The sequence below is a fragment of the Stomoxys calcitrans genome, chromosome 2 (genome assembly GCF_963082655.1).
Source record: "Stomoxys calcitrans chromosome 2, idStoCalc2.1, whole genome shotgun sequence".
Lineage (NCBI taxonomy): Eukaryota > Metazoa > Arthropoda > Insecta > Diptera > Muscidae > Stomoxys > Stomoxys calcitrans.
The window spans coordinates 32,591,104-32,608,110 of record NC_081553.1 but is presented as its reverse complement, the minus strand read 5'-3'; the positions used below and the strand labels follow the sequence as shown (position 1 = coordinate 32,608,110).

General features: G+C 38.1%; 1 protein-coding gene across 2 annotated transcripts in view; it reads right to left on the bottom strand.

Annotated features, from left to right (window-relative positions):
- The window catches only part of LOC106095685 (uncharacterized), a 38,887-nt gene extending 26,726 nt beyond the window's left edge, over window positions 1-12,161 (bottom strand). The window contains exon 1 of one of the 2 annotated variants that reach the window (XM_013262977.2): window positions 11,931-12,161. The gene's annotated coding sequence lies outside the window, so the exon portion shown is untranslated. Of the gene's footprint in view, window positions 1-470; window positions 534-11,930 lie in introns of those variants that run through there. The other variant, XM_059363829.1, reaches the window with a different exon arrangement.
- Between the last annotated feature and the right edge of the window lie 4,846 nt (window positions 12,162-17,007).

Here is a 17,007-nt window from a genome sequence, read left to right as displayed (position 1 = left end):
TCTTCTCCAATTTAGATGAAATTTGCATGACGTGGCATGTATGTTCTAAATCAGTCCATACCTGATATAGCCGTCATATAAACCGATCTCCCGATTAGACTTCTGGGGCTTCAAGAGGGGGCATTTCTTGTCCAATATGGTTGACATTTTGCACATGTTGTTCTGGTATGACTTCCAACAACTGTAGCAAGTATGGTCTATATCGGTATTTAACCTGATATAGCTGCCATAAAAACCAATATCCCAGTTTAACTATTGAGCCTCTAGAGGGCGCAATTATTACTCCATTTCCCCGAAGTTTTGGAGGTGGTGTTTTTCAATGACTGGTTTTCTTCTATACATACGACTTTTTCTGATATACGGCTTTTTTGTCAGTGCACCATTTTTCAGACACCAGTGTAGGTGTAGAAATACTTGAAGTAAGGATAAATATTTACCAACATTACTATCCATTTGCGACAACCACTTACCAAATTCCGCCTTACATAAGCGATGCAATTATAGTGACATTTTCAAAGGCCAACGAAGAAAGCCTGGAAAACAGTGGCAGTTGGTTATGAATTTATAATAACTTCACGTACGCACCTAGACTTCTACAACTTGAGAGATGAAATGGTGATGTGATGATTTATTACACAAGTCCATGGCCCAGACAAAATTATGACGAAGATGAATTGCAAGAAAAAAAAATAACACAAACGACCATTGGGCGGTAAGTTATAAGTCTCAATGAGTGCTTGTGGAGTTTATGGGATGGTAGGGAGGCGCTATTAAGAGTGTCATTTGAGATGCAAATGTCTGTATCAGTCGACACTCAAAGTGTAAAGTGTTTTATTAATATTTTGTTGTGGTCCAAGCAGCTGCCTGCCCTCTATACATTTCATTATGGAAATATGAAAACACCTAAAGACAGACAGGTGGACTACCTACCTACAGCCAACAGCAGCAGCAGCAGCAGCAGTACTCATCGCAGATTGTGATGATGACTGACTATCTCATCACTTTTACTTTCATCATTTTGTTGGCAACATTTTCTTCACACCAAGTTCCAGGCCTTAAGTTGGTTGTTTTTTTTTCTTTTTGTTGTAGGACACTTTGTAAGACAAACAACAGCCACGAAGTCTTGGCCTTTTGTATTTAAATGTTGATTAAAACAATTTCTTTTAATTAGAAAGAAATGTTCATTTTTTAATTACCCCCTCACCCAACTCCTACCCCCCAGAGTCAGCTCAAGCTTCACATGGTTGTCATTGTGAAAATGCATGGCCCATGCTGAAGCAGCCAGGCAGCGCCCATGCCCATTCATCTCATCAGTTAACAAGAATTGTGCAAACTCCAACAATCGCATTACACATCATTATGTTTGACATGCCAATGGTGATGGCTATAACATTGAGGCTCATTTGGCCAAATTACCTTCCCCAACAGCAGACATACTAGGTGATGACATAGTGCTTGGTCACACAAACAATTTGGTCAACTTAAAAGGTCATCTAAAGTGGGGACAGAGAAAAAAGGCTTTTAAGGCAAAACATAACTTGGGCTTTTAAAAAACCATTTTTTTGGTGTTGGTTTTTGTTCACATTTCTTCAAAGGGTTTGCCAATACTTAACAAATAAACTGTGTTTTTTTAAGCAACAATTGTTGTTGTTATTTTTCCTGCTCACATGCATTGAACTGTAGGAAAATTAAACAGAAAACGAAAGCGCTCTAAGCCCCCAATGAAAGTAATACATCGTACACATCGCAGTAATAGTTTTATGATAGCCATCCATCTATGCATCTATCCAACCATCCATCTATCCATCCAAGTCGCAGTTATTCTTTGCCCACCAAGGTCTCATGAAAGTAAAAGTTTGTTTAAAATGATTTTATGATTGACTATCTTTATCGCCATGACCGCTGTAGACCCTCTGTTGTGGTTGTCATCATCATCATCGTCATCATCACGAATGATGAATTTTAAGTATTTAATATTCAATTTCCATATTTCAAAATCTATCACTGGCCCCCAACCTGGTCATGCGGTCAACAACTCATTGTACCCGCATAATAATAAGTTTAAGTGAAAATTATACCTTTGAGAGATTTTTAATGTTAGGTGTTCAGTAGACAATAAATAACACTAATATTACAAAATTTTAATTTGGACACATTTTATAGCACATTTTACGTGGAAATTACACTTAAAGCCATAAAATGTCTACAAGCATTTATGGCCTTATATTTGCTAAATAATAATAGTATTCGAAGAATTATGGCATAATAGTGGTGTATGGTGAAAACTTGATAGAAACAAGTAAAAAGGCATTAAGTTCGGCCGGGCCGAACTTTGGATACCCACCACCTCGGGTATATAGGTAAACCACCTTTCGTCAGAATTCGATGAACAATGCATAATCTATGCCCCCATAGCAGATTTATAGAAATATGGTCCGATTTAGACCAAATTCGATATGAATATTGAGTGGTCTAATAAGTACCAGTCAGTGTTCAATTTTGCAGAACAAAATATTGGTATTTTTGGTAGCCATATTCAAAAGCCTAAAGATAAGCCTAACATAAGTCACTGTGTCAAATTTGAGCAAAATCTGATTATTAATGTGCCTTTTATGGGGCCAAGATTTTAAATCGAGAGATCGGTCTTTACAGCAGCTATACCCAAATCTGAACCGATCTGGGCCAAATTGCAAAAAGTTATCGAAGAGCTTAACGCAACTCACTGTCCCAAATTTCGGCGAAATTGGACAATAAAAGCGCCATTTATGGGCCCAAAACCATAAATCTTGAGATCGGTCTATATGGCAGCTATACCCAAATCTGGACTGATCTGAGCCAAATTGAAGAAGATTGTCGAAGAGCCCAACACAACTCACTGTCCCAAATTTCGGCGACATTGGACAATAAATGCGCTTCTAATGGGACCAAAACCTTAAATCGAGATATCGGTCTCTATGGTAGCTATATACAAATCTGAACCGATCTGAGCCAAATTGAAGAACGATGTCGAAGGGCCCAACACAACTCACTATCCCAAACTTCGGCGCCATCGGTCATTAAATGCGCTTTTAATGGGGCCAAAACCTTAAATCGGAGGATCGGTCTATATGGCAGCTATATGCAAATCTGGATCGATATAAGTCATATTGCAGATAGACATATAGACAGGGTTTAACTTAACCCAATGTCCCGAATTTCGGCGATATCGGACAATAATTGCGCCCAAAACCTGAAATCGAGAGATCGGTCGATATGGCAGCTATATCCAAATCCGTACTGATATGTGCCAAATTGAAGAGGGATCTCGCGAAGCCTAACACAACTAACTGTAGCAAATTTCAGCAAAATCGGGTACAAAATGTGGCTTTTATGGGCCTAAGACCATAATTTGGCGGATCGGTCTATATGGCAGCTATACCCAATCTGAACCGATCTAAGCCAAATTGACGAAGGATGTCGAAGGGCCTAACACAACAAACTGTACCAAATTTCTGCAAAATCGGGTAACAAATGTGGCTTTTATGGGCCTAAGACCCTAATTTGGCGGATCCGTCTATATGGCAGCCATATCCAAATCTTGACCGATATGTGACAAACTGAAGAAGGATGTCGAAGAGCCTAACATAACTCACTGTGCCAAATTTCGGCGACATCGTACAATAAATGCGCCTTTTATGGGCCCAAAACCTTAAATCGAGTGGTCGGTATATATGGCAGCTGTGTCCAAATCTGGACCTATCTGTGCCAAATTGAAGAAGAATGTCGTAGGGCCTAAAACAACTCACTTTCTCAAAATTCAGCAAAATCAAATTAAAAATGTGGCTTTTATGGGCCTTAGACCCTAAATCGGTGGATTGTTCTATATGGGGCCTATATCATGATATAGTCCGATATAGCCCATCTTCGTACTTAACCTGCTTATGGAAAAAAAGAATCTGTGCAAAGTTTCAGCTCAATATCTCAATTTTTAAAGACTGCAGCGTGATTTCAACATACAGAGGGACGGATATGGCTAGATCGTCTTAGAAGAATAATATATTTACCTTGTAGGGTCGAAAATTGATATTTCGATGTGTTGCAAACGGAATGACTAAATTAATATACCCTCTATTCTACGGTGGTGGGTGTAAAAACTATGACAAGTGAAAGCGTGCTAAATTCGGCCGCGCCGAATCTTATATACCCTCGAAACATTCGATATTTTTGATATTTCCAATAATTATTATCGATAGTAACGATACTATCGTTAATTTCTCGTCACCTATATTTGAAAAGAAAATGAGAAGTGAAAATCAGGAGATCGATTTCTATAGAAGCAATGCACAGATATAATAAAACAAAATTCAACAAGTAATCGCGTGCTAAGTTCGTCCGCGCCAAATCTTCTATACCCTCCACCATGGATCGCATTTGTCAAGTTCTTTGAATGACTTATTCAATATATATATGAGATTCATCAAGTTGTTGACCGATATGGAGCGTACTTGTGATGATCGTGAGGAGTTATAAAAACATACCAACTCAAAAATTTCAGGCACATCGGGTAAAAGTTGATCCCTTCAGTGGCTCAGAGTGTCAAATCGGGATATCGGTTTATATGGCGGCTATATCAGGTTATGGAATGATTTGGATATCAGATAAAAATTGCGCCTTCTAGAAGCTCAGGAAGTCTAATCGGCAGATCGGTTTATATGGCAGCTATATCAGGTTATAAATTACAAATGTGGCAAGTATCATTTAGACCATATTTGACACAGTTTTAGGAAGTCAAATCTATCATCAAAATGATATGTGCCAAATTTCAACCAAATTGGATAAATATTGCGCCCTCTAGAAGCCCAAGAAGTCTAACCGGGAAATGGGTTTATATGACCGCTATAATAGTTTATGGACTGATTTATACTGTGCTTAGCACAGTGATTGGAAGTGCTACCGAAACACAAAATATAAAAAAAAAATCAGCCGAATCGTATAAGAATTGCGACCTCTAGAGGCTCCAGAAGTCAAGACCCAGTATCGGTTTATATGGCAGCTATATCAAAATATGGCCCGATTTGGCCCACTTACAATCCCAAATGACCTACACTAATAAGAAGTATGTATGCCAAATTTCAAGCGCCTCCTTCGAAAGTTAGCATGCTTTCGTCAAACATACGGACGGACATGGCTAGATCGATTTAAAATGTCATGACGTTCAAGAATATGTATATACTTTATGGGGTCTTAGACGCATATATATTTCGAGGTGTTACAAACGGAAAGACGAAATTTGTATACCTTCATCCTATGGTGAAGGCTATATAAATGTTAGCCTAATCGGATGAAGTTGGCGCCCTCTATAGTATCTTATAGGACACATTCGGTATCGGATCGCTAAATTTTGTTAAATTTTGTCAAAAATTTCACTTTACAGATAGCATTGATAGAAAATAGCTATATCAGGATATGAACCTATTCGGACCAAACTTGTAGCTCCTATAGGCTTAAAACATATACCGGATGAAAGATGTATATGGGAGCTATATCTAAATCTGTACTAAATGTTATGTTATTTTGCATACATAGTAGGATGCCAAATAAAACACCTCATGCCAAATTTTAAAGAGATGGCATCAAAATTGTGGTTGTTATAGCCTTAATACTCCATGTCGGATGAAAGATATATATGGGAGCTATATCTAAATCCAAATCTGGATCGATTTAAACAAAATTTCGCACATATGTCTAAAGATCGGACCAAAATTGTGGCTTCTACAGCTTTGAAAGGCCATATCTCATGAAAGATATATACGGGAGCTATACCTAAATCGTTCGTCCTTGGGCAAAAAAGTGACATGTGCAAAATTTCATGGCAGTTGGACAATAAATACGACCTGTACCTTGATCACAAGAATACATGGACAGACAGACGGATAGCTATGTCCGTCGAATCGGGAAGTGATTCCAAACCGATTGGTATACATATCAATGGGTCTAGCTCATCTCCTTCTTAGCGTTGCAAATAAAAGCACAAAGTTAAAATACTCTATACCACAGTGGTGGTATAAATATTTCCGATCAATGTGACAGAAAGAAAATATTTTAAAAATATCAAATTTTTTTTTACCCACCATCATAGGATGGGGTATACTAATTCAGTCATTACTTTTGAAAAACTTCGAAATATTGATATACAACCCCCTAAAGTACATAAATTCTTGATCGTCTCGACGTTCTGAATCGATATAGCCATGTCTGTTCGTCTGTCGAAATCACGGTAGCTGTCGAACGCGTAAAGCTAGCCGTATTAAATTTTGCACAGATACTCAATATTGATATTGATCCCATATAAACGGATCGCCCGATTTGACTTCTTGAGCCCTTACATGCCGCAATTTTTTCCCGATTAGCTGAAATTTAGCATGTTGTGTTCTGTTATAACTTCAAACAACTGTACTGCGTAAAGTCCAAATCGATCTATAACCTAGTACAGCTCCCATAAACCGATCAACCGATTTGAATTTTTTAGCCCTTACAAGACGCAATATTTGTCCGATTTGGCTGAAATGTTGCATATAGTGCTCTGTTGTGACTTCCAACAGCCGGGACAAGTATGGTTTAAATCGGTCTATTATCTGATATAGCTCCCATAAAAACTGATCACCCGATTTGATTTCTCGAGCCCTTACAAGCCGCAATCTTTGTCCGATTTGGCATGCTGGGTTCAGTTATAACTTCCAACAACTGTGCCTTGGGCGGTCCAAATTGGTCTATAATCCGATATAGCTCCTATATAAACCGATCTCCCGAATTGACTTCATAAGTCTTTACAAGCCTCAAGTTTTGTCCGATTTGGCTGATATTTTGCATGCTGTGTTCTGTTACGACTTCCAACAACTGTGGCAATTACCGTCCAAATCAGTCTATAACTTGCTATAGCTTCCATATAAACCTGTCTCTTGATCATTCTTGTTCGGTTCCTAGAAGCTTTAATTCTTGGTGGTTTAAACGAAGTTTGGTATGTAGAATAAAATTATGCCTTTCAACTAAATTTTTTTAATTTTTAGTAGAATCCATGGTGTTGGGATCCCGAGATTCAGCCCGGCCGAACTTAGCACGCTTTTACTTGTTCTGCTCTATATGTCTGGCTGGAAAACTATTTTTTTAGCATCTTGGATGTTATTGTATAACTCCTAACGTTATTAAACCACATTCAAATAATATATGATGTGGTTTCGATGATTGTTGTATTAAAGAACTCACCAGTTTAAATTATTTTTAATTTTCAATTGAATAAATTTTTCTTATAATACAGGTAAACTAATTATCACTCATTCAATTCTCAGAAGCTTTGTGGTAAATAAATTTCTTGCACATGCTATTATTATGGTGTTTATACCCACCACTAAAGAACGCGTGTTTATTCATTTTGTCATTTCATTAGCAACACGTCGATGAATTTATTTTTGACTTTAAAAAGAACTAGCTGGACACGTCCCCCCTCCCAGCTGTGCCTACTCTCTCTCATTATTATTTTATCTAAGCCCTTTACTGGCACGGTCAGGAAAATCCTGTTTGGGGGTGCTGGTATGGCCTTTAAGATATTTCGCCCCAATGTGGATATCATATTGGTGCTCTAATCCCTAATACCTTTTATTTGAGCCTTATATTGGTATGGTCGGTTAATAGGTCCGGTATTGGAAGAATATTTGCGGGTAAGGTGGACCGTCATTTATCAGATTCATTCCCTATTTTAAAAAACCTTTAATTTGAGCCTCATATTGTCATTATTTGTTTGTATTTCCATTTAGTGGGCTTTGGAGGTGTCGCGGCCCCCTAGGTATCCACCCTAAATAAGGATACCAAATTTGTTTTTGAGTTATTATAAATATTGGAGTAGCTAAATCCTTTTGGTGGGAAGTGGATATCAGATTCATACTCTACTCCCAAAAATCACATTTGAGCTACATATTGCTAAAGTCGGTATATATGTGGGGTTTAGGGGGAGTTTAGGTGAGGCATCTCTGATACACATGGCCTTAAAACAGATCTCAGGTTTGAGCCCCGTTACTGTCATAATCCACAAACACGCCCACTTTAAGGTGGGGCGCCACCCATGCACTTAGCCTTGAAAAATTATTAGCATCGTGCTCTACACTCAAATTTCTTTTATTTGAGCCCCAATTGCCATTGGTTGGCGGGGAGTTTATGGGGTGAGACGACCCTCAAACACTTGGCCTCAAAATTGGATATCAAATTCGTTTTCTACTATCAAATACCTATTATTTGAGCCACTTATTGCCATAGTAGGCAAACATGGCCGGTTTGAAGGGAATTTTGGGGGCGAACGCTGAAATAATATCAGCATCGTGCTAGAGCACGATGTTGTTTCAGCCCCATAATGTCAAGCATTCTTAAGAGGGCTATTAAGATATTTAGGGCAACGGGTCTGGTTCAGAATCACACTAATTATTTGTTTTTTGTTTTGGTTATCTACATTCAAAATCATATTACAAAGTTACCACTTGGGGTACCCCATTCAAAGATCAGTAGGTCCTCCTGTGTCTATCTCATTTTGAGGGTAAAAAGTGTACTCTACTGCCAAAGGCCTTTTATTGCTGTCCTATTTTAACTGATCGGCCTTCATATATAATTTTTAATTTAATTTTTTTTTTTTTTGGGTAGGACAGGGGGAGGTTTTTTGAACTCTGACACATCCCTTCAATTGAGTACAATATATTCTCAGTCGTAATGCATGATAGTTTGGAGTTGTTTTAATTGGGAGGAGAGTGCCGCTCCCCCCGATGCTAAGACCCAAAAGTTCTGTTGAATGCCAGGACGGCTGGACGTGACCCATATTCTTGAATTCTTATACCAACATTAGATTCAAACTCTACTGACAAAGGCTTTTCTTTTAACTTACATATTATCTCGCTCGAACTGCACGTCCTATTAAAGGATATTTAGTGGGTGGGCCGATCCCTCTCTCTATCCCAAATATGTATACCAGATTCGTAGTCAACTCCCAAAGACCTTTCATTTGATATCCATTTTGTGACATTGGACATTCATGCCCGTTTAAGGAGTTTTGGGCTTGGCGAGGCCCCGTAGACACCTTTGACCAAATTCTTATAACATATGTGTACTTGACTTCCAAACACCTTTCATTTGGTATCCATATTGTCCCAATTGGTTTGTAAGCCCTGCGGGGGGGTTTTGGGGAGTGGGGGCGCCTCAGATACCAAGGAATAAATTTGTATGTCAGATTTGTACTCTACTTTTAAATACCTTTCATTTGATACACATATTGCACAAAGCGGTGAAAGAGTCCTGTTGGGAGTCTTTTGGGGGTGGGGGACCCCCCGAACATTTTGGGCAAAATTTGTATACCAAGTTCGCACTCTACTCTTCTATACCTTTATTTTGCTACCATGTCCGCACGGGTAGTTTTGGAGGGTAGGGAGGCCACTCAGACACCAAGGAATAAATGTGCACTCATTGGTACGAGAGAAGTATCTAATTTTCCTTATTGGAATGTTCATTGGAAATTGGTCGATCTCCAGAATAAATAAATAAATATCTTAGACCATTTATGAATCCGATATAGCTTAAATTTTACAACAGTGGATTGTTTTGAATACTGCTACATATTTTTCCTATAGCGGACCCAGTTTGGTTAAAGGTTGTTGTTCTCCCGAAAAAACGTCTATATTTCAAAGAAGGATCATTTTGATTTTTCGAAGAGGTTTAAACGGAATGACTGGGATATGGGGGTGGGAATAATAAGACTTTTGGAGTTATTAGTTTAGTGCAAGGGCGTGTTTTTTATTCCGTAAAGCAAGGCTTTTGAAAATCGCTAATATTAGGTTGATACAAGATGCATATGAAACAAGTAAAAAGGCGTTAAGTTTGGATACCCACCACCTCGGGTATATATGTAAAACATGTTTCGTCAAAATCCGGTGGAAATGCATACTTTATAGCCCATAACAGCTATATCGAAATATGTTCCAATACTAATAAGTACAAGTCATTGATCAATTGTGTATAACAAAATATTTCGATCTGAACCATATACGACACGGATGTTGAGAAGCCTAACATAGGTCACTGTGTCAAATTTCAGTGAAATCGGCTTATAAATGCGCCTTTTATGGGGCCAAGATTTTCAATCGAGATATGGATCTATATGGCAGCTATATGCAAATCTGGACCGAATTGGGCCAAGTATCAGAAAAATGTCGAAGAGCCTAACGCAACTCACTGTCCCATATTTCAGCGACATCAGACAATGAATACGCCTTTTATGGGCCCAAAACCTTAAATCGAGAGATCGGTCTATATGGCAACTATATGTAAATCTTGAACGATCTAAGCCAAATTGAAGAAGAATGTCGAAGGGCATAACGCAACCCACTTTCCCAAATTTGGGCGACATCGGACAGTAAATGCGCCTTTTATGGGGCCAAAACCTTAAATCGAGAGATCGGTCTATATGGCAGCTATATGCAAATCCTGATCGATCTGTGCCATATTGCAGAAGTATATCGAGAGGTTTCACTTAACTCACTGTCCCAAATTTCGGCGACATCGGATAATAAATGCGCTTTTTATGGGTCTAAAACCGTAAATCGGGAGATCGATTTATATGGTAGCTATATGCAAATCTTGATCGATCTGAGCCAAATTGTAGAAAGTTATCGAGGGGCGTAGCACAACTTACTGCCCCAAATTTTGGCAAAATCGGACAATAAATGCGCTTTTTATGAGCACAAGACCTTAAATGGAGAGATCAGTCTATATCCAAATCTGAACCCATCTGGGCCAAATTGAAGAAGGATGTTGAAGGGCCTAACACAACTTACTGCCCCAAATTTTGGCGACATCGGATAATAAATGCACCTTTCATGGGCCTACGACCTTAAATCGAGAGATCGGTCTATATGGCAGCTATATCCAAATCTGGACCGATCTTGGATAAATTGAAGGAAGATGTCGAAGGGCCTAACACAACTCATTGTCACAAATTTCAGCAAAATTGGATAATAAATGTGGCTTTTGAGGCCCCAAAACCCTAAATCGGCAGATCGGTCTATATGGGGGCTATATCAAGATGTAGTCCGAAATAGCCTATCTTCGAACTGAACCTGTTTAGGGACAAAAAAAAAAAGAATCTGTGTAAAGTGTCAGCTCAATATCTCTATTTTTAAGGACTATATCGTGTTCTCAACAGACAGACGGACGGACATGGCTAGATCGCCTGAGATTTTTACGCTGATCAAGAATATATATACTTTATAGGTTCGGAAATGGACATTTCGATGTGTTGCAAACGGAATGACAAAATTAATATACCCCCATTCTTCGGTGGAGGGCATAAAAATACCGCTGCCGAATTTGTTGATGATTGGATGAAAATTGCGACCTGTACTTTGTTAAAAAATTAACATGGAAAGACAGACAGACAGACGGACATAGCTAAATCGAATCAGAAAGTGATTCTGAGTCGATCGGTACACTTATCAAGCTCTCTCCTTTATGGGTGTTACAAACAAATGCACTAAGTTATAATATCCTGTACTACAGTAGTGTTGTAGGGTATAAAAATACCATAAATATGACTTGTGCATGCAAATTCTAATAATAAATGAAGCTCATATAGGTGAACATCTGTCGAAGACACGCGTTCAAGATTAACTAAAATTTTTAGTCCAACTAGGTAAATTTATCGAAAGTTTTTAATTTCGTTGTTACATACTAAACCTGTTCAAATTATTCCATCTATTGGAAATAGCTGACAATTAAATTCCATAAATTATTTTTTGCTGGTGACATTCAATTTAAAACAACTTCAGTTATTAAAAACACTAGTCAATTTTTTTTTGTCAAAATTAGTTTTGCAATAAATTTAAAATTTTTTTGTTTTTTTTTTCTTCTTTCTTTAAACTCACATCTGTTAGAAAACACAAAACACTAGGGTATTGGGGAGAGGGAAAGCACTTCAATTACAACAGGATAACACACAAAAAGTATTGGCTACTCGACTGCAGGGTCGAATCGTTTAGTCGGCCGTTTTAATTTGCCGTATTTTTCAAATTGTTTCACACTTTTTCGATTTCGATGGTGGAGAGATAGATACAAGCAACAGTTCAGTACCCGTACCGAGAGGTAACTGAATGAAATTGAAATTTGTTGGTGGCTTGTAACTGAAGTAGAAAAAGCGAAAACACCAACAAAGCCAGTAAGCACAACAACTATTTCGTAAAAAATAAAAACACAACAACAGACAAGGCGAAAAAAGCAAAGCAAAGCAAACATAAACGGCAAAAGCAAAAAAAATACAAAACAGACACAACAGTTGTTGGATGCATGAATTAATGCTTTATAGCGGGCTGAACGGACTGACTTACAGACTAACTGAATCAACACAGCAGTGCGTCAGTCGGCGGCGGCTATATCCACAAACTTAGGAGCGGTTATAACAATCAGCCATCTGATCGTTTCCTCTCGTCTCGTCTGACCGATCAACAACAATAATCCTATTGAAATGCAACAACAAAAACACTAAGCCACTCCTGAGGACACATTTTTGAATTAATGCTCTCTTTTTCATTCAAGAGAGAGAATCACATGCAACTTCAAAGCTTGGCGGAGAGCATCTCAATTGACCGAGGAATACACAAAAAAAAAACAATACAATATTGATGGCTGAGCTAATAATATTGCCAATCCATTGAAGCCTAGGGCACACATTTGGCTTAATTTTATGCTTTTGGCTATACAATTAAAAATGTAAACAAAAACGACCGAAAGAAATGAACTAAAATGCACCAAGCTTAGCGTGAAAAAAAAAAAACAGCCACTATACCATAGCCATTGTGTTAAAATAACAATGAACAACCACACGAACAAATTTACTGTGAAATGATTTTTCATAGAATAAATCTTTGACATTTAATTTTAGATAGAAAAATTATATGAAACAATATATCTGATTTTACATAGAAATTGTTATTGTATTTTGAAAAGAAAATTTTTATTTAATGCTGGAATATACGCAATGAAACTTCAAGGGGCGTATAGTATTTTGGTATTTGCATATCTTTGGCGAAACAGAATGTGCAAAGGATTGCGGGAATCTGATGTTGACGTGAAGCGGAGGTGTGTTGCAGACGTTTTGGCGCATGATGAATACATTCTAATGTGTCGGGTGGTCCAAACAGAAACCCATATCGGATGGTCTAAATAGAATCCCGTATCTCACGACCTAAACCAAGGGTAAAAAGTATCTTCGCCAAATGGAAATCAAAAATTAGGTCACTCCATCATTCTACGTCACGGACATAGATTTGCAGTGCTTTTTATACCCACCATCGAACGATTGGGGTGTATTCATTTTGTCATTCCGTTTGCAACACATCGAAATATCCATTTCCGACCCTATAAAGTATATATATCTTGATCAGCGTACAAATCTAAGACGATCTAGCCTTGTCCGTCCGTCTGTCTGTTGAAATTACGTTACAGTCTTTAAAAATAGAAAAAGTTGAGCTGAAACTTTGCACAAATTCTTGCATTGTCCATAAGCAGGACAAGTTCGAAGATGGGCTATATCAGACTATATCTTGATATAGCCCCCATATAGACCGATTTGTTGATTTAGCGTCTTAGGCCCATAAAAGCCACATTTATTATCCTATTTTGCTGAAATTCGAGACAGTGAGTTGTGTTAGGCCACTTGATATCAATCGTCAATTTGGCCGCGATCGGTCCAGATTTAGATATTGCCAACCGATTTCTCGATTTAAGTTCTTGGGCCCGAAAAGGCGCATATATTGTCCGATGGCGGCGAAATTCGGGACAGTGAGTTGTGTTAGGCCCTTCGAAATGCTTCACCAATTTGGCTCAGATCGGTACAGATTTGGATATAGACCCATTCACCGATTTAGGGTCTTGCGCCCGTAAAAGGCGCATTTATTGTACGATGTCGCCTAAATTTGGGCCAGTAAGTTAAGCTGCCATATAGACCCGAGGTTTCGGGTCCAAAAAAGTCGCATTACATGTCCGATGTCGCCGAAATTTGGAACGGTGAGCTCTGGAAGACCCTTGGACATCCTTCATTAATTTAGCCCAGATCGGTCCAGATTTGAATATAACTGCCATATACAGGGTGGCTGATGAAAGCCGCTACCAAAAAAAAATGTAATAACTTTTTTTCTATTTAATAATAATAATTTAATAATTAATTTAATTAATTAATTAATTAATTTAATTAATAATAATTTAATAATTAATTTAATAATTTAATTTAACATGAATAAAAGAAAAATGTATTCCATACACCGAAAAAAAAATGTAGCAATATTCATCATTGTAGCAATATTCATCAGCCACCCTGTAGAACGATCACTCGATTTAAAGTTTTGGGTCCATAAAAGTCGCATTTATTGTCCGATTTCGCCGAAATTTGGGACAGTGAGTTGTGTTAGGCTCTTCGATATTTTTCTGCAACTTGGCCAAAATCGGTCCAGATTTCGATATAGCTGCCATATAGACCGATCTCTCGATTTAAGGTCTTGCGCCCATAAAAGGCGCATTTATTGTCCGATTTTGCGAAAATTCGCAACAGAGAGTTGTGTTAGGCTCTTCGACATTTTTCTTTAACTAAGCCTAAATTGGTGCAGATTTGGATATAGCTGCCATATAGACCGATATCTCGAGTTAAAGTTTTGGCTCCATAAAAGGCGCATTTATAATCCGATTTCACTGAAATTTGCCATAGTGACTTATGTTAGGCTTTTCGACATCCATATCGTATATGGTATATAAAGACCATATGTTGTTATACAGAATTGAACAATGACTTGTACTTATTAGTATTTGGTTCAAATCTTAACATATTTCGATACAGCTGCTATGGGGCATAAGGTATGCATTCTCACCGGATTTTGACGATAGGTGGTTTACATATGTACCCGAGGTGATGGGTATCTAAAGTTCGGCCCGGCCGAACTTAACAACTTTTTACTTGTTGACAATAAGACTCCTTTTTTCGGCCGATCTCGGGTCTTGAAGACTATGTTAACATTTTTGTATGCTTCGCCACGAATGCCGTGTATCTAAAGCCATGTTCTGAACTTTCCACAACATTTGAGTCATTATCGTTTCTCAGTCTCATCAAGTAGCAGCAAATGAGAAATCTGAGAAATACTACACACATAGCCCAATTGCGTTCGAACAGTTGGTCAATATTTAAAACTTCTTTAAATCTTTTTGTGCCAACACTTTTTTATACCCTCCACAGTAAGATGGGGTATATAAATTTTGTCATTCCGATTGTAACTCCTCGAAATATTCGTATATATATTCTTGATCGCCTTGAGATTTTAAGTCGATTTAGCCATGTCCGTCCGTCCGTCTGTCTGTCGAAAACACGCTAACTTTCGAAGGAGTAAAGTTAGCCGCTTGAAAATTTGCACAAATACTTCTTATTAGTGTAGGTCGGTTGGGATTGTAAAATAGTAAATTCGCCATATCTGTCTATATTTAGATATTGCTCCCATATAAACCGATCTCCCACTTACGAGGGTTACCTTTTATATTTCTGGATGGGAAAGCTCTTGTATTGCAATCTGCCAACTGATAGCTCTGTCGTAAATCTTTACATTTTTGAGGTTATATGTATTCAAAACGTTTTTGACATACGAGCGTTATTTGTGTTGTTTACAGTAACTTAAAAAATGGAATTAAATCGTGAACATTTTCGTGCGATTATTGTTTACAACTTTCGACGTGGATTAACTCAACAGCGCATCGATGAACTTAATTCAATTTATGGCGATGAAGCTCCATCAAGGACCAGTGTTTATCGATGGTATGGTGAATTCAACCCAGAATTAGTGCAATCCAAAACGAATTTCGTGAAGATCGTCCAAAATCAGTTGTTGTTCCAGAAACCATTGATGCTGTGCCCCAACCGATATTGCAAGATCGTAATGTGACCTAACGTGAGATTGAGACAAACTTAGGCATTAGTGAGACCAGCATACATTCAATATTACATGAACATTTGACCGTAAAAAAAACTGTTCGCATTGGATCGCTCAAAAAAAAGGCTTGTGTCGTTTGGTCGAAAGAAATGCTCTAAATTTACAATGGCGGTGCTTCGAAACACGTCTATGACATCGTGACAGGTGATGAATCGTGGATTTAGGCGTATGAGCCCGAAAAAAACAGCAGCCGATTTTATGGGTGTTCCATGATGAGCCAAATCCATCAAAAGTTGCTCGCGCACGAAGCACTTTCAAGCAAATAATCGCCTGTTTTTTTTCGGAAAAACTGGACATGTCGCAATCGTACCACTTGAACAACGCAGTACAGTTAATTCTGAGTGGTACACAACCTTTTTTGCCAGTGTCTTCCAAGCAATCAGGAAAACCAACCGCTGAAGACACATCACTCTTAACCACGACAATGCGAGCTCTCACACATCGGCTCAAATAACTGAATTTTTGAGCACTCATCCGCCGTACAGTCCTGACTTGTTACAGAATGAATTCTTTTTATTCCCGTATAATAAAATGAGAGGCCAATGTTTTTTGACACCTGAAGCAAGGGTTGATGCGATCAGAATGCATGCTTGAGGGATACCTCAATCAGATTGGCAAAATTGCTTCGACAATTGATTGAAACGCATGCAAAAGTATATAGAAGATCTAATGGGGAATATTTTGAAAAACAATAAAGAGATTTTCGATTATTAATATTTTTTTTTTGTTCTCTGATCCCGAAATATAAGAGACAATCCTCAACAAAATTTCAGCCTTTCTAATTTTGCACTATGATGTTTTCTTTCATATTCACTAGCTGTGGTAAGTATGGTCCGAATCGGTCCATATCCTGATATTAGCGCCCATATAAACCGATCTCCCTATTTTACATCTTGAGCCTTTAAAGTGCAAATGCAAATTTGCCCATGAAGATTCCATTAAGGTTCAACGGCAAACTTCTCCCATATCAATGAGTGCT